The sequence below is a fragment of the Lissotriton vulgaris genome, chromosome 2_1, assembly GCF_964263255.1.
Source record: "Lissotriton vulgaris chromosome 2_1, aLisVul1.2, whole genome shotgun sequence".
NCBI classification, from domain to species: domain Eukaryota; kingdom Metazoa; phylum Chordata; class Amphibia; order Caudata; family Salamandridae; genus Lissotriton; species Lissotriton vulgaris.
The window spans coordinates 1,309,100,570-1,309,119,729 of NC_141687.1; the positions used below are offsets into that span (position 1 = coordinate 1,309,100,570).

Sequence of the window (19,160 nt, forward strand, 5' to 3'; positions counted from 1 at the left end):
CGCAATTGCGCTACTTAGTGGAGTAGAGTAAGTGGGAGTCTGAGAAGCACTTCCTCTTTCAGGACCAGGCAGTTGCAGGGCTCCCACTCCAGGAAATCCCCTTTCTTCGTAAGGCCCACGGGCCCGCTAACCTTTACGCTTCGTTTGTCACACGGGTCCCTCTAAAAGTCTAGGACACCACTAATACCGTTCACAAACTTAACACCTTCCCCTCGCCACTTACGCCATTGGTCGACAATCCAGGCCTAGCGAAGGGAGCCTTCACTCACTGGCGACACGCAGAGTGTTGTTTCCTTTACCATATCTACGGTCCAGATGGAGTACTCCCCTTCCCACTCTTTAAACAGGAATATAAACTCCCTGAGACGGAACGGATGCGCTACATGCAGGTCCGACACTGGGCACTCCAGCCACAAGTGAGGGAGACGGCAGATAGGAAGTTCCAGCCATATGAAAGATGGCTTCTATCCCGCACCTCTGACACTAAATTGATATCTGACCTAACAACACATCTCTACAATCCAGGCAGGGAACGCTGGGAACGTGAACTAGGCAGGACCTTGAGCCATAAAGAATGGGACCAGATCTCTTATAGTATAAGCTAAATGTCCGGGAAGGAATCATTCAAGAATCAATTTGTCAATTTCTTAGTGTCACGTCCGTGAACACTTAATTCAATATAGCGACCAAAGGGTTTCACAAGAAACACTAGCAGTTGTATCAAAAAATAGAATCTTTTTAATATTTTCTTTAGTATATAGATAACTAGTTTTTTGGACAATCAAAGTCTGGCAACAAAGGTACTACCAATCGGTACAACCAAGTAATCATGTAGTACAAAGACACCTTCAGCAAAATAATGTGGATACAAACAAAAGACCACATGTAAATCAAGTATACAAAGTACAATTCACACATTAAGTTTTTAAATGAATTGAACGTTATATTGCGTGACAGGTGTTAGGCGTCGACGTTTCGGTCCTCATTGGTCACAAAGATCCATCGGACCATCTTCAGGACAAAAGAGTTGCACAGAAGAATCTAATAATAAAACATATATATATACATGTATGTACATAAAACCCTAAGGTACAAGGAGTTGTATACTCAGCTCAAAAAAACAACAAAGTGACAAAACAGTGTGTAACACCACATCACTACATGCACAAAACCAACATAACTACATGCACAAAACCAAATGCACCCAGAAAGCCAAAAAGCCAAAAGTGCAGAGTTACTACATTGACCGAAACACAAGGGTGACAAATAACCAAACTACTAAATAGTAGTGAAAGTGGGCGTAATCTACCAGTGGTAAGACCAGAAACATGACAAATCAAGCGCAATAGCGCCCTATATGTCATTCTAAATAGGTGGTAGAAGGTACAAGCGCTGTATGATACTCACGTCGATCATACGCCAAATAGGTCGTTCTAAAAATAACATTATATTGTAATTAAAACGATCTCAATAGTGCCTTCTCATCTCAACTTACAGTCATAGATACCCTTACACCGAAACACCCAAATAGAATCTAAATGCCAATTTACAAGTCTCAAAGGTCACCAGATGCCCTGTAAATATTTACAATAACACGCTGTTAGCGTTATGCAAATGAGGCCCGATATTAAGAAAACAACTAAATCGCAGTAAAGTCGGGTCTAGGGGCTGGAGGTACTTACTTATTATGATCTTAAGCAACGGCTCAACAGTCTGTGTCTCAGCAATGAATCAGAGCAACAATCCGCTCGTGAACACTTCCCGACTAAAGACGCCAAGAACCAGTGACGTCATACCGCTCAAAACCGTGGCGGCCATCTTAGAACGGTGAAAGAAAGAACACAAATCCATGCAATCAGACGTGTATTGACTAGTAAAACGAATAAAACGGAAAAAAAAGAAATGAAATAGCATTCAATGTTCCGAGAGCGATATGTGGAATATAAAACCCGCTCAAAAGGAAATTACATCAAGTCTGAACAAGACTAATACATAAGTGACACACAACCGTGTGCATACGTCAGAAGTCAGAAAATCTACAAAGACTATAGTAAATACTAAATACTAACTAGTCAACGGAGGGTAGCCAGAGTATGCCATTCTATTAGTGAGTTAAGGCCATTTTCCACAGTGTTACAGAGCCAGATCAATGTATTCTCTCTTTGAGCCAGTAGTTTATCAACATTAGGTCTTCTCCTTGTACCTTTTACAACGTCAATTACATACCATTTCATATCCTCTGGTTTGTGTGACATGCTAGTGTAGTGTTCTACAGAGTTAGCCAGGTGAAAGTGACTGAAGACTTGAGGTAGTGGAGGGGTTCTGACTGTTAGCTGCTGAGAGGGAGTAGCGCAGGCGTTGCAACTGAACTGTGGGTGCTGGTCTTAACCTTTGGTGGTCCGGTCCTGATCCAAATCTGAGTTTTCCTGTCTTGATTCAGATCTGCACCTGCTGGCCTACAGGCACTGCAACTTTTGAGGTTCTTCTGTCCTTTCAACTGACCCGTGGCCAGGGTTGGTCTTCACACCATTCTAGATAAATATAAATCTGTGTGGGTAATTGTCAGTATAATTTGCGTCCTTTTCTTTACCCTCCCTAATTTTGCTGAAGCTTTAATTGCATACGTTCCTTTTTCTTCACCCTCCCTAATTAAACTTGGTTATTTGATTTAATAGCGTGTTCCATTTTTACCTTCCCTATAGCTATGTGGTCAATTTGGTTTCGTCGTTGTATATTATGTTCCCTCTTTTACCCAACCTATGATAATTGCGTAAAGCTGTGTTATTTAGTATGTTCCTTCTTTGTCCTACCCTTAGAAAATTGTGCGAAGTCTGTTTAATTAAATAGCTTGTTCCTTGTTCTTACCTTTCCGTTATTCTTTTTGCTAAATGATTGGCATAATATATCTTTTACATAGTTATACACTATTTCTGATTTTGATTATTGATAGTCTTATTGCTTTCAATCTTTGGATCATGACCTTCGATGAAATTTAGATAAAGACTTTTAAAAACTTCCAGAGTCTGTGGAGTGCAAATGCTATTTGTTTATTGAACTATCTTTAAACTAACTCCCTGATCCAATAGGTTATAGGTACCAGTGACAAGAATTGGTAAGTCAATGGTATAGGACCTAGTAGGTAAAAATATCTGGTAGTAGAGCGGAGGTTACCTGATTAAGTAAATGTGTAATTGAATTATGGGCCCAGGTGAGTATGGTAAATTTATAGTCGGGTGCCCTGCGCGCTCTATCAGTATATTTCTTTGGTAGCAGAGGAAAGGTTAGCGTTTAGTTAAATAAAGGTAGTTAGTTAGTTGGTTATGATTTTCATCATTTTGTTGATCGATCAAATGTGATACTATTTGAAATGTTTTGAGATTTATTTGATTCTGTTGATGCTGTATGAATTTTATGTATTAACCAAAATCGTTCGTACCTGTTACATGTTTGTTTGGAATCCCCGGGGGCAGAATAGCGGGTGGTAAATGGAAGCCACATCGCAGTGAGGTCACTTACTCGCAGGAAGTTAGTGCATGGTTAAGTAGAACCGGAAGCACTATTTAGGGTTTTCTGTATGAATGTGTGAATGAATGATAGCAAAGAGTTCGCTAGCAAAACTTTTGTTGTGATATCACCTAGAAAGGGTCACATGGAAGGAGTAGCAAGTTCATCTGAGCTTGATTGATAGCAAAGGGGTTCGCTGGTGAAACTTTGGTCTTAGTATATATCCCGGAGTGGAGGAGTCCGAAGGAGTAGCAGGTTCTCTAATGCTTGTGTAAAGGGTAGGCAGAAGGGATCTACTCGTAGTATATGAAAAGTAAACGGAAGGGATTTACTTGCAGTGAAATATATCTTTTCTTTCTAAACACTCGGGTACAGTGGCGAATGTTTTTACGTTGTTGATTAAAAAAGAATTGCACTTTAAAATAAAAGAATTGGGTTTTTGCATTACCTTGTGAAGGAGGGTGTCAGTTGCGGAGCTGTGCTGATGTCACTCGGAGTCGCGCTGGTATTGGTCGAGACAGCGGGCGTGTATCTGAGATACTATTGTAAAGGAGGGGTGAGCACAGGAGCGTGGGAACTCATCTCACGGGACAAGCCGCGCAATTATTGGTTAAGACTATTTGAAACCACATTGTTGATTGGTTAAAGAGAAAATAGAAGACGCGCTAGTATTGGAAGCATTTAGTAAACAGAATTAAGTATTTTCGTACGATTTCAAAATATTTCAAAGATTTATGTGGCATTTACATCCAGAAACTCGACCTGATAGAAGATACTTAGGCTTTGCTAGAGAACAGATGATAAGAGGCAGACCTTACAAAATGTACGGAAGTGAGAGAAAAATGTCACTTGTAAACGGAGTTAAGAATTTCTTTAAAAAAGATAAACCAATTAAAACTAGAGAAGGAGTTATTATTCCACCAACTAATACTCCCGCATCATTTATGATGTTTGACAGGGGCAACCACACTTGTGTATGGTTAGAGAACTGGGTGGAATACACTAAAGATGATGGAATTTTGGCTTTTCACTTAGAAGGCACATTTAATGGCAGAATTTTGTTCAATTTAAGGACTCGAATGAATGATTTACATCCTAGACCTAGATTAACGCAATATGAAGCACTAGAAGAATGGGAGATTGAGGTTTTTGAGCTAGACAGACCTAGAACTGACAAGTGATTGAGTAAGTTCTACCCTAAAATTCCACGAGATTCCAGAGATAAACAAATGAAACAATGGAGACAGAACATGATAGTGGAAGGACTATATCCTGTATTAACTTTAGAAGAGCCCACAGGAAGTAAAAGGACTGAGAAAACCAAAGATTTAATGACTAGTGGTGATTCAGACGATGATTATATGGAGGATTTATTAATGAAAAATCCACCACCTTATAATGAGGAACCAAGTACTGTAAATCCAAACGCCCCGTTTTTAAAAACACCTTTAATTCTGCAAGTGGTACATGAGTCCTCCATCGAAAGGGTATTACAAGATAGAGAAATGGAAGCTTAAATAAACAAAGAAGTGAATTAATTCAGAAAATCTCTCAATTAAATACAAGTCCCGAAGCTCTGACAATCCCAGTAACTATTGGCCTAGTTGTTCCTTTGTATGGAGATAAGCAAGCTAGTCCAAAAGCTCTCATTATAACTACATCAGTAGTATAGCCAAGAAAGGAACCATTGATAACAGATGATCAGGCAAGTGAATGTGAGTCAGTAATCTCCTTAAAGGATTTACCAATAAGAGAACCAGAAGGTAGTTCAATGAGGAAAACCACTCCTTTAAATTCGAGAGAAGTACAGATGGAGACATCCTCAGGAACGAGAAGTGCCACTGTAGTAACTCCTGAAGAGATAGACAGATGGACACGAGAAATAGAAAAACCAAAGACACAACCAAAGCCATTAGATATATATAAATTGAGAATCGAATTAGAGGAATTGATGGCTGGAAATGTAGGATTGGACAGGTTAAATACACTTAGTAAAGATGAATTATTATTCATTTGTAAAAGCATTACTAGAAATACAAGGGTGTTTCATGAGAAGTTAATGGACACCGCAGCCAGCAGGGGAATTGACATTGGTAATCTAAAGTATTGCAGAAACCATATCGAGCAGAATTTTCTGACAAGGATTCAGAAAACATGAATGTGTCAGGAAGAAAGGTGCAGATAAGAGAGCTGATGAAATTATTGCAAAAATGGGGAGAACTAGAGAAATGGAAAACCAGATGGGCAAAGAAAAAGGAAGCGGTTCGAGCGAGACAAATTACTTCTGAATATGTATTAAAAGAGACAGAAAAGGTGGAAAAATGATGTCCCATATGAGAGGTACCAGGTGGAGGCTATGTGCATGTTCCATGGTCCCGACAGGATATTTTGTCATTTACGAATGATTTCCCAAAACTTCGTGAAAAACCTGTAAAATGGTACAGACAAGTCGAGAGATTTGTAAAAGTTTCAAAGTGTATTTTGAAAGACTTAGATGGATTATTTGGCTTTGTAGTTCGGGTAGATTTGTGGACGGAATGCAAAATTGCTGTTGATTGGCCTAGCGATGAGTACCCTAGAGACCCAAAGACAGGGGCACCTTCCGAGGATGTCATGAAGAAGTACAATCAGGTAATACTTTACCTTAAAGGAAAGGTGCCTGCAAAAGAGACAGACTGGATGAGAATAGATAGAACCACTCAGAATAAAGACGAGTCTGTGCATGCATATTATGAACGTTTATTACAAGTATTCAAACAGTACCGTGGATTGGATAACATATTAAGGATATGACGCATTTCATTTATCGATTTGTGTTAGGATTAAGACTAGAAATTTCACAATGGATTAAAGATAATAAAATTTGTTGGCAGGCTAAACCCAAAGACGAAGTCCTTAAACATGCTAAATATTGTGAAGATGAGCTAGAAAATAAACGAAAAGAGTTAAAAGAAAAAGTCATGTGGGCACAAGTAAAATTAGCAGAGCAACAAGAACAAAAGTTAAACCAGATGAATAGTAACCAGAATCAGGGTGATGGAAATGGAGGAAAGCCGAGGGGAAATTTCAATAGAGATGAGGCAAAACGGAAATTTCCATGTCACGGGTGTGGCAAGTTGGGGCACTGGAAGAAAAAGTGTAAGATTGTGCAGAGTGGTAATGTGCAAATTAATGATTTGAATCCAAAGACGCAAAATGAGGTGCCACGGAAGACCCAGCAGCAGGTAATACAAAATCAGTTACCCCCAGCACCTATGCCAAATTACAGGAACAAAGCACAACAGAGTGTAGATACCACAAATTGGGAAGGAAGGGAAAGAAGAGATACAGCAGCTTCACAATTTCTTCTGAGTGATACATTCTTTTGTGAAGAACCTTACTGACGGTGCCTGAGGTGGGAGGACGAGGAATGCGTGCTTGGCGCCTCCTTGCCGGTAGACCAGTTTGGGCCATACATTGAAGGAAAGGTTGAAGGAAATGATGTCACCTTCCTGTTGGACACTTGTGCTACTCGTTCTACTGTGAGAACAGCAGACGTTCCAAACCTACCCCTCTCGGGAGAAGCGATCCAAGTAGTGGGCGTTTCTAATAAACAAATTAGTACCCCAGTTACAGAACCTATGGAAGTTAGAATAGGTAATTTTAAAGAAATGCACAGATTCTTTGTTTGTGACTCAAGTCCTTTAAAACCTATTAGGACGAGACTTGTTGTGCAAAATGAATTGTACCATCTTTTGCACTCCAAGTGGTGTTGAAATTCAAACCCCAGACGAAGACGGAATTACCTGATTAAGTAAATGTGTAATTGAATTATGGGCCCAGGTGAGTATGGTAAATTTATAGTCGGGTGACCTGCGCGCTCTATCTCAGTCAGTCACAAAGACTGCTTCATTTAAAAGCAATAACAAACATAGTGGTCTGCTGAACCCAGCAGGCCACTATGATTTGACTCAAGCCAATCATAGTGCGTCGCAATTGCGACCTGACTCATTCACTTAATGAGGTAGGTCAAACTGCAACCAACAATGATTTAGAATTTGGTGAACTGACCTTTTAACATGTCGGTCCGTTTGCATGATTAATTTCCATTTGCAAAAAGTTGTTGCGCACTTTGTGACCACTTATTGCAACTGAAAATGTTGTACAGCAGACCCCTGGATCAGAAGCCATACTTTTTTTTTCATGTGCTTTAATGTTGGGATAAACCCATAATTTCAAATGATGTCAACAGAATGCTATTTAATCGGTTTGAAACCTGACAATCCCTGTGAAAATGGCTGCTATTTAAGGAAGAGGCTTGCAAAAGCTTATTAGTCACCCACCTTTCCCAAAGATCTGCACATGACTTTTAAAGTAAAAAAGTTTCACCATAAAGCCCTCTGACTTCACTGTGTGATTGTTTGCATTCATGACAGTATCTTTGGCAACAATAGGATTCCCTTCTATCACAAAAAAATCTCAGTTGAATGTAGGGAGCCTGCCTGACTCCTAGCACTATTTTTAAGTCTGGTGTTAGCGACGACCTTTTGATTTTACTAAAATTCTATGTATAAGAGGCGTGGCTGAACGCCGATCTAGATGGCCGCTTGCTAGAGCGGCTCTGAACTCCATCAGACGCATTCCCAATATATCTGTTCAATCATCCGTCCCTGGCAGCAAGCTGATGCCGTATGCAAGACTGTCAGCGACAGGGAATCCGACAAGCTAACCCTTTGGTAAGTGGATCGACTAGGTGAGGAAGAAACATCAACTGAAGGTCTAAAGGCCATAACGCTACTCTGATAGTGCTGATGAAGCGGGCCACGAGAGCCCCCAGGCTAGCGCAGAGACGTACTTCTGATCCGGTGTCTGACCCAGCAGAGTTTGTGGAGCGGCATCGAGAGACAGATACCGATAAAAGAGTGGCGACAAGTGCATGTGATCCCAGCCCTAGGGCAGAGGCCATGACTCAGACGGGGACAGCTCAGCCCGGAGAGGGAACATGGAGTCTTCAGGTCGACAACACCGGTTGGGACTGATGACGAGAGACCCCCCCATGGAAGCACCGGATTGGGGCGGAGTGCCAGAAAAAAACTGCTGTGGTGGTTGTGGGCTGAGGGCACAGTAATAACAGGCAGCCCTCCCGGGTTCTGCAGCACTGAGACGTGGCCTGGGGACTCAGACCACATCTGGTGTCCTGCAGCCAGTCTCTGGGGGTCCATGGAGGCACTGGGATGTCGCTGTTGTGTTGCATGACCTGAGGTCAGGGTGACAGATCAGCCCTGCAATGGAGGCCCTGGGCCGGCCAGTGTTGCTCTGGGGGCCGGACTTGTAGGGCCTGCCAACAGACTTGTAAGGAGGCTGGCGCGGGGCCCGGTGCTGCAACAACTGCATAACAAAAGGCAAGGAGGAGGCCCCCTCTAGAAGCAAGCAGTTTAAAAGAGAAAAAAAACACCTGCATGGAACCACACGCAGGTCCTGGAGGGCAGCTGCAGTGCTTGAGGTACGTGCCCCTCATGAAGAGAATTGTGGCCCCAAGCTTACAAAGTGAGAGACACTGGGGGCGATACGGCGGCGTAATTGTAGACACAGAAAACAGAGCATCATATCTAGAGGCCAATCTGAAACCCATGGGCACGAAATCAAGAGGGTAGAAGTATAAAATGTTGCCCCCCTCGTCCACCACCCACCCCCGGGTGTCCCCTGCCTTTCTTGTGTCAACACATTGCTCTGAAGAGCTGCACAATTATAGTAGGGACGGGCTCACAGGCCTGCACTGGTCTGATCTCTGGGAGGCATCGCCATCAACGCTGCTTAAGGGACTGAGGGCAAGTGACCGGAAACCTGACAGGCCGTATGGTGGTAGTCCCACCTTGGCAGGCGGCAGTGAGTACAGTGGACTTCCCATCCGGTACCGTCCTTTCTTTAAGAGCCACCGTGGTACCATATCAAAAATCGGAGGAGAACCCACATTTGACCCCCTACAATAACAGAGGATGGAAGATCTCTGGGTTGGGGGGATGGCACCAAACTGGATAAATATGTCGTCCCAAAAGAGCCAGCAATGTCCTGGCGGCGATCCGAGGGGTACGGACCTCCCTCGAAACCAAAATAGACACGATCAACACAGAACTTAAGTTGGTTAGAGCAGATCTATGCAATGTTGGAGCACTGGTTAAGGAAGTGGAAAACGAAACAGTTATCCTCGGAGCAGACACAACTACTCTAACAAAACAAGTAGCCAAACTGAAAGCTGTAACAACAGTCCTGGAAGTCCGCCTTGAGGACTCTTGGACCGTTCAGAACAGAATAATATCTGTGCACTGAAAGAACGGAGGACCCAGCCACAGATCTGTTTGTAGAAGATCTTATACTGAAACACCTTCAACCTCTTGTCTACCCAAATATTTGTCATTGGAAAGAGCCCATAGAGTCCTGGGCACCCGGCTTTGGGCGCCCCGTGGTTCAATTATCTAGATCAAGACACAATTCTCCAGATGGCCAGCAGCGCCACACCTACGTAAATGCAACTCTCTCATTTTTACCCGGCTTTACCTTAAAAGTGAGGAAGATGTATCGCTGTTTCCTAGAGGTAAAGAAAGCGATGCTTGATAGGGAAAATAAATATCCCATGGTATTTCCAGCCCGTGTTTTTGCAACAGAGGGCAAAACATGGTACTCCTCCACAGCAGAGGAAGCATGGGACTGGTTGGATGGCTGGAGAATTGTGCCAGGAGAAAAGTCGCGGGGACGCCTGGAAAGACTATGGCGAGACACCGCGTCTCCAGACCCACAACAAATTGCGGGCACTCCAAGAGCGCCAAGCAGCTCTCCTCATTATGCAGAGATTTGATATCCAGTGCCAAAAGATCACATATGGAAAAGCATAAAAGAATTCATTGATTAAAATAATGGACTTTAAAGGCAGGGAGAGATTTTCGACACTGCCTGCACTTTCTGGGCCCCACTGTCTACGACTGCTGATGGATGGCAGATATCATTTGCTTTCACACCAAAACTAAATCGTTGGGAACAGTAAGATGATATGATTACAGGACCTGAAAGGTGAGGGAGTTGACAATCTCTCTTACTAATTCTTGCTTGGGGTGACAGGCACAATGTTGGGAGGTGGGCAGTTGTGGGTCCGTTAGTAGGGAGGGGGGGGGGGGGGGGAGTTTAATGGGAATATGTTATTGTTCTGTTTACACCACACTGTGCAACACTGAGAAATGCTTTAGTCCTAGCTTTGTACCGCCCATCTCTGTCCTCCCAGACTGTGGAGGCCAATTAATTTTTGACCAGTAAACCCACCCCGCAATAGCCTGTCGTGTATCGCACAAGGGCCACCGTGCTATACCCTACCAAGAGAGACCAATTTTGCCGCCTTAACGCTGAAGTGAAAGTTCTGACCAAACGTCTAGCTACTAGTTTAATACAGGTCATTGGTAAACTAACCCACACGGACCAATCCGGCTTTAATGTAGGGGCGATGTACTGGGCTTAAATGAGGAGATTGCACAGAGTACTGAGTCGGGCGCATTATCTTCAGGAGGATGCAGTGATCTTCTCCCCTCAATGAAAGTATGGCATTCGATCCAATAGAATTTCAATACCTCTTTGGAGTGTTGGCAAAAAGGGGCTTCGACACTAAGATTCTGGGATGGGTCATGCTCCTGTACATAAAACCACTGGCCCAAGTTGTGGTGAACGGTGGAATCGCATGGATCTTTCAGCTGCGTCGTGGCACCAGACAGGGGTGCCCGCTTCCCCCCCCCTCTTTTACCTAACTTTGGAGCCCCTGGATACGTGGAGATCTTCACTGGACTGAACAATGACAGCACCGTATTTCTCTCTATGCTGATGACGTTTTACTATATGTGGCGAATCCAAAATTCTCCTTAAACAGGATACAACATATACTAACCTTATTTGGCCACTACTCAGGTTACACAAACTGAGCAAAATCACTAATCTATGTACTACACGGACCGCCATCCATGCTACTCCGGAGCTGTGAAGTAAAAGTGGTAGCAGATGGTTTTAAATACCTTGGTATATTTGCTACCATTGACCCAGAACTCTTATGAGAGGAACCTGCAATCCCCCACCGACGACGGACTAAAAAAAGATGTGCAACAATGGTGATCCCTACCTCTGTCCCTACTTGGAAGAGCCACGCTCTTCAAAATGATGGCACTGCCCGGTTTCCTTTATGTCCTCCGCAATACCCCGCACTCTGTTCCAGCAAAATTCTTCAAAACAATAGATTCCACATAATGGAATGGGAGATCAGAGTGAATAGCGCTCTGCAAGCTTACAAAGGGTTTGTACAATGGAGGGATCGCACTGCCCGATGTGCAGAAGCATTACTGGGCAGCTCAGCTTGCCATGGTTAACAAATGGATGAACCTCCCAGGGACTGTAAATGTAAATGTTTTTGTACTTGTATAGCGCACAGCTACCCGCAGTGGGTTTCCCGGCGCTTGTACGAATACCGCAAGGGAACCCTTCCTGGCTTTCCCTGTGAAGTGTCCACTCCTGGGCACCCCCATGGTGCAGACCAGGCATCCCTCGCGTTGTGGGGGCCGTTGTGGAGACTAAGCAAGCTATTGCCCAGAGTTGCAGCGTGGGACCCATGATCAGAATAGGCACTGAGGCGAGAATACTGTCAGGGGAATTAATGAGCCCGAGACCCGCCGGGGCAGGAATCGAACCCTTGTCCCTGGCCAGAGCTCTGCATTGAGGTCTGCCTGCTCTAACCATTGAGCCACACTTCTCCCCTGTGTGACTGAAACGTCACTCCGAATAGATCGCCTGTCTATGCATCCTGGGGGATATCTGTGTGCTTTGTACTCCACAACCCCACGATCTATACGACAGGGCCCCCACAACAGTCACAATCTCTCTCGCACACAGCACTAAAAGCACTGGGGTGGAAGGGCCGATTAACCCGCGTCACTCTCCTGTGGGATTCTGGGGCGCTATCCACTTTGGGTACACCACCGGTATTTGATAAGTGGGACCTCATTGGGCTCACCAGGGTGGGGGACCTATGGACAAAGGGGGCAGTCTTTCCCTTCACCGACCTGCAGCACAACTATCAATTAGCTTACACCAAACTATACAGCTACTTACAAGTTAGGCACGCCCTCCAAACCACTTTGCCTGAATGAGAAAAAACTTGTCTGAATCCTCCCCACTAGAAGATAGGTTCCTCAATGACTACCTGTTACGTAAGGAGACCTCCCTCTCATACTGAAAGTGGATCAATAATGTCCCAGACACCCCTGCACATCTGCGTGTAAATTGGGCTTTCAATATGGGTAGAACAGAAGATGATGAATGGTCAGAGGCACTCGCCTTCCGAAAGGAAATAGCGATCAGGGCAGGATTCCGCCTTGCACAGTTTAAAATCCTACACATAGCTTACATTGCTTGTTCAACTTTAGCCAAAGTGGGTAAAGTACTAAACGATAACTGTCGCAGACCCTGTGAACAGAGGGTAACCTTCTTCCACATTATCTGGGAATGCCGTCATATACAGATATTGGGATGAAATTGTGAACTGTATGAATACTCTAAATGGGGCAGCTATTCCACTAAATGCTAAATCGGACTTGCTTAATATCTGGGTGGATTCAGATATCAACCGTATAGACCAGATCTTGAGGATGCTGGGTCTAGCAGTAGCCGAGCACAAAATAGCCATCTAATGGGGGGGTTTAGACAGCATCGAGTATGAGGGACTGGAAGAAGGATAGTGATTTGAGTATGGCAGCTGAAAAAGTGGTTTACAGAAGAGGTTGCACCAAAAAAATGGGAGAAAATATGGGGCAAGTGGAATGAATATAGTGGATTATGCATTTACCCCTCGCTTGAAACAGTACCCCGACATCTCCACTGATAGTGTACTTTTAGCCTCCATGTATGGAGGTGGGTGGGTATTTGTCAGATACGAAATACCATTACGGAGATACAAAAATGTATAATCATGACACGATGTGGTGATACTTTACTGCTTGGCTCAAATAAAAAGATTTAAAAATCTATGTATAATATGCTTAGTAACTGAGGCTTTATTTGCTTTTTACCACTTCCTCTGCAGGTAAACTGTACAAAACAAAACCAGAACTAGCTCCCACTTTTTCAAACCCGACTAAAACGTAACATTCTCTTGTCTTTTACAAACACTCGATTTCCCAGTCCAGTCTGAAAGGAAATATTTATTCTACCCAGAGGTCAAAGTGTACTAAAAAGTATGGTAACTGTAATGCTGCACAAAATGGGGGCAGGGTGATAGAGCGTTTGGCCATGATCAAAGATGTAGCTATAACTACAAAATATTCTGTATCTTTTAGCGGCCTTTCACCTTCAGGCAAGCTTAAATGAAAACTAAATACAAAATAAATTAAAGTGTTGTTAATCAGTGGAAAATGCACTATCAGTCGTTATGAAACCTCTATTAGTTAATGCACTGCACCAGAGAGACAACATTGAAATCTGTCTGGTGCAGTAGAGAACAGGGACGTGTGTGTTTAGTGCAACTAGGTACCAGTCTGTGACAGAAAGCAATGTGAACATGCATGTCATTATTTTAGATTAAATTGATACAAAATACACAAATGTTTATAATAAATAAAATAAAAAAAGTGTGATTCCAAAAGATTGATTTTAGTTTAGAACCAGAGTGTACATAGTACTATTTTATTATACTGGCCTTTTAAAAGCACACTCTATCCAGCTTAGCTGGTAGCTCCCTTAAAGTAACTGTCAAAAAAGAATAAACGTGTCATCATGAAGCTTTAAGTGATGCCAAATACCATCAAGTAAAGCAAATTCTAGATTCCGAGTACCCATTAGATTATCAAATTGAAAAGTTGCGCATATTAACATTTCTTTCAGGCACCCTGGCAAGATGGCTTGTTTAGCTGCCTGACCCTCCCTCGGTTTCACAGCACGGGACTCATGGCCTCACAGTTCGGCTGTGAATTAATAAATCGTCCTGGGAAAGTCGTCTTATTCACAAAAAGTAGAGGGAAAGGTTTTTTGTAAATTGAATACAAGTATGGCTCCTCGGGTGCCCCCCTCCCGCCCCCACTGTCTACCACTGATTTTACCTAAAACATCCCAGGAGCACCTAGAACATCAGCCAACTCTGCTTCAAGCCACTACATTACTCCCCCTTCTTCATGTTAATTAAGTGAAAAGCGCAAATAATTAAACTCCTCAAAAATAGCATTTACAATACACACCAGCCACTACTAATTGCCCTTGTGAGAAATAAGACCTACAACGTACGGCTACATTTAAAGTAAAATAAGTTTGTGCCATTCAGAGTCGTATTTAATTTTCTGCCGTGTTTTGTTTGTGTTCCGTGGCGCAGTATTTGAAAAACGCCTCCTTTAATCGGACAGCAGAAATCCAAAACAAAAAGCAATTGTTATCCGACCAGTCCTCCTAGCAAAGATGACAATAACATCGAATCTGAAATCAGAGTGCTTAGTTTATAAAACATTTACCTAACCAAACACTCAAGGTCTGTCTAACTGCACGAAACGAAAAGCACAAGAAACGCCATACCCACACTTTAAGAGACCTCAGTGGCTCTCCTCCCTCTCACTCTTGCAGTGTAAACCAATCAAAATGCTTTGAAAGTGACGTACCTTGAGACGCGACCGGAAGTGCGCTGGAGTCATGGTTGTCGACCATCTCTAGCGTTTTTTTTGTCGAATTGATGCAGGAATAGTGAAATCAAATAAGGCATCCAGGGAAAAGGAAAACTAATGGGGAAAACTCCAACGTCTGAATGTTCGGATTAGTCTAGCAAATTAGATGTTTGTTTGGAAGCGCCGTCAGCAGGTTTTCTTTCCTACTACAGCACATTGCATTCTGGGACATGTAGTTGTACATTTAGATTCACTCTCAAAATAAAAGTCCACCGAAAGAGCAGCGCAGAGTAAAATAATTGCTGTCGCTCCCAATATTTTGAGTCCCACTTGTTTGTAAATTACACGGACTGTCCGTAATTTCAACCTGATGCCTGTGTAGTGTATTGATCTGATAACAGACAGCATTTGTCGGTAATTTCCACACTGTTTACTTTTCACAGACTTCTGGTTTATTATTCAGCTGGCAGCTACATCATGCAAGTATCGGAACTAGCTTTCAGTGCAGCGTCAAAGATTATTACTCACTGAATGCAATAACAATACGTTAAAGAAGGGGTCGAAGTAGTATCAATAATCTTGAATTTTACCAAACAATTCACCACAGAAACAGTTCATGGTCTGTTCACCGGGAACAAAGGTTTATTTTACTAAGTGACACATTCATTAGATGCTTTTCCAATTCAAAACATTAATGTTACTTCATGTATCTTACTTGAGTATACTTCAATTCCGTGTGGTTTTTACAGTGCTCACAGTGTGATAGAGAGAAGGTTTGTTGGGAAAATGGGAGTGAATGGATAAGTGAGGGACAGGGTAAAGGTGGTGTGACATAGGCACAATTACATTTATATACAGTAGAACCTTTACAGCGTTCAAAAGGTCCTCAGTTCTCCTAAAATCATAACACATATGTCACAATTAATTGATTTCTTCTGTTCCTTTGGGTTTGAGGGTATGTAGAAGTCTACGTTTCGACCCCTATTTGGTGAAGGGTTGTTAGTTCCTCATTGTGGGGTTTTCGTCAGGACAAGATGTTGTAGGGAGAACCTGAAAGTAATTCAATGAATTCAGTGTATGAAATATAGCGTGGTGACAAATTTGGGGAGGTAACGGTGGGTACCTACTTGAGGGAAGAACTGTCAATGAACGTTCCTTGTTGGCAGCGAACCGCTCTTTTATATCTGTAATGAGATGTACAGTTTCTGTGTTACAGAGAAGGGGTGACATTGAATGTCCACGGTAAAGAGTGTTAGAGAGAAGGAGACTCACAGTGGTGGACGGTGGAGTGGTGGGGCAGTGAATCTCCCACGACGTGTTGCTTGCGAAGTCAACCTGACAGAGCCGTAGATCTCTGTGGAAAAGGGGTCATTACTCTCCCGATGTATGTTGCTAGAAAGTCAACAAAAAGAGTCTGTGGATAAATGACAAATGGATTGGATCAGGAAAATGTATGGGGCACTCAATGACAGAACACGGCGTGTGTACAAAACAAAAGTTGTTAAAAATTCTATTAAAATTCAACTGCATTTGGTTGCATGGTGGTGGCTACAGGGCACAGTGGTCCTTAAGGGACAGAAGAACCCTGCGGTCTTGATAGCTGGAGCTCTGCTGGTAGTCAGCGTGTCGTGAGCATGCAGTAACCTATCGGTGATTCTGTCCTCAGTAAGTGCAGAGAAAATGTGCATTGTCCTGCACCACTGTTAGCATAGTACGTGATCTAATCGGCTAGACTAGACATAACGATTCAATTATTAAAAGCGGAATGGCACAAAAGGAGAGGGACTCGAATGTGATGTGGGCTTCCGTATATGCTGTGGTGAGCTCGGGAAAGAACTGTCTACGGCGCTCTGTTGTAAAGGAGGTAATGTATGGTTACGCTCCATGGCATGCTACTAAGCTTGGAGGCATAGGGAAAATAAAAATGTGATCGAATCAGTTTGACTATCGGTTGGTTGAACCAAATTGCTCGATGGCCTGCTACAAAACTTAGAGGTTAGTAAAAGCAAAATGCTCGATGGGCCCCCAGGGGCACTTGGCAAAGCCAATGTCCCCCTGGGGGATTTCGCGCGAGGGACGACCTCACGCGACCTGATTGGGTGGTGGGAGGGGTTAGGGTCAAGGGAAGGGTGGGGAGGGAGGTTTGACGTCACTCTGAGCGAGTGAGAGGAACGGTGGAGTCGTTTTTTGAGGCGCTGCTGTTTCGATCCTGTCAGAGCTGTCATTTACTGTTGTGGGTGATTTTCGACGGAATTTCCTGTCACCAAACGAAGAATGTCATCTGAAGAGATTGCCCTTGAGGCAGTGCGAGCTTTGGTGGCGGTAGGGCGGAGCGACTTACTGAGGCCCGGCGCTTTTGATGATACATCTGTGGTGAAGCGTCCACGTCGCTTGGCAGCAGAAGGGGTGTCACGAGCGGTGGCGGCCTGTCAGTCAGCTCGGAGCGATCGACCATGAGGAGGACAGCGGCGAGGATCAGGAGAGCGCGCTCGACGAGCCGAGGAAGTCGGGGTAAGAAGCAGCCGCCCCCGCGCTCGTCATCAGCCCCAAGTGAGTTCAGGGGGGGCCGTAATGTCAGTGTGGCAACGCTACGACGTAGAGCTGGCAGGCGCGGAGGCAGCGCTGGTGTTAGTTTTGACACGCGCGTGTCTCAGGTTCAGCTGATTGAAGGAGAGGCTGACAGGGAGTTTGAGGTACAGATCGCGTCGACGTCCCAGGAGCCTTGTGAGGCGGCGCCACGACCCAGCATGAGGGCTGCTTCAAGTCTACATATGAGGGCAGCAGGGCAGCAGGCGAGTGGCAAGAAAATCGATATAGCGCCAGATTTAGATGCTGCCAGGCGGAGTCAAATGTTAGTGGACTATTCCAGTGATAGCGAGGCTGAGGAGTATGAGCTTTCTGGAGTTGAGGAAGGCGAGGAGGTCGAGGGAGGAGCATCTGACGTCGATGAGCAACACCAGCTGGTTGAGTTCGTGGACTGCCAGAACATTCTTGTTCCTCGGCCTAGGGGCCCCCCGAGACAATTGGTGGAAGAAGATTGTAATGTAGATTTAACATGTGATTTTCAGGTTTTGCAGGATGAGCAGGGTTTGGGTGGTTTGAGATGGAAACCTCGAGCAAGGCAGTTCAAGGGTGGGAGGTGGGGGGGCATGGGTGACAGGGGTGAAGGCAGGCAGGTGCAGGAAGCCAATACAATGTTCCCAAATGCCAGGCCCCCGCCTGGGTGTCCTGAGGTGAGTCATAACATGGGGTCTGCAATTCCGCAAGGCCAATGGGTGTGGGTGGAACATACAGAGCTGCCTGTGCCAGACAGGGCGGGTACTTCATCTACTCAGGTGGCAGGTAAGTATGGTGTGGGCCCTCGCTCGAGCGGCGAGTACCTTTCTGAAGCTGCTGGTCTGGTACCAGATGAGCAGTTCTGCTATTCTCAGGCGGCGCCGCAGAGCGCGGTGTTTCGGGAGGGGGCGAATTTGAGAGGCGGATCTGGTGCGGATTTAACATCAGCGACTGGGCGCTTTGCACGGAGGCCTGAGTCTGAGTTTCAAAGTGCTTTTACTAACTTGGCGTCTGGCAATAGGCCAGGTATGAGTTTGGCAAGGTCGGTAAATGAACAGCACCTTGAAGGTGATGAGGGTGATTATGATAAAGAGAATGATTATGGGACAAGAGGTGGTCTGTCTCATGGTGGTAGAGCTGGGGCTGGGAGGGGGGAGAGGAGATTAACTTCTGCCAGTGTGTTACAGAGTTCTGGAGCGGTTCTCTCACCGGCACACGGGATGCAAGGCGGACGTCATCGGCGTGACGGTCTGGAAGACTTTCGACAACGGGCTGCGCAGTTACCAGTAGGTAAGACAGACTGGTGGGCTGCTTGGACACGGCCGTTGGCTGGTTTTTCAGGTGGGGCGCCTGCAGAGGGTGGTCAGGTAAGGGTGGAGGTTGGGGACGGCTCGGGTTCAAAGCAAAGTGAAAATGTAAAGGCAGTGTCAGGGAATGGGGGGAGGCCGGGGTATG

General features: G+C 44.5%; 1 protein-coding gene across 2 annotated transcripts in view; it reads right to left on the reverse strand.

The window, feature by feature from the left end:
• Positions 1-15,136, reverse strand: part of HSPBAP1 (HSPB1 associated protein 1) — a 1,203,084-nt gene extending 1,187,948 nt beyond the window's left edge. The window contains exon 1 of one of the 2 annotated variants that reach the window (XM_086958822.1): positions 15,068-15,136. The gene's annotated coding sequence lies outside the window, so the exon portion shown is untranslated. The remainder of the gene's footprint in view (positions 1-15,067) is intronic. The other variant, XM_086958821.1, reaches the window with a different exon arrangement.
• Positions 15,137-19,160: the final 4,024 nt, after the last annotated feature.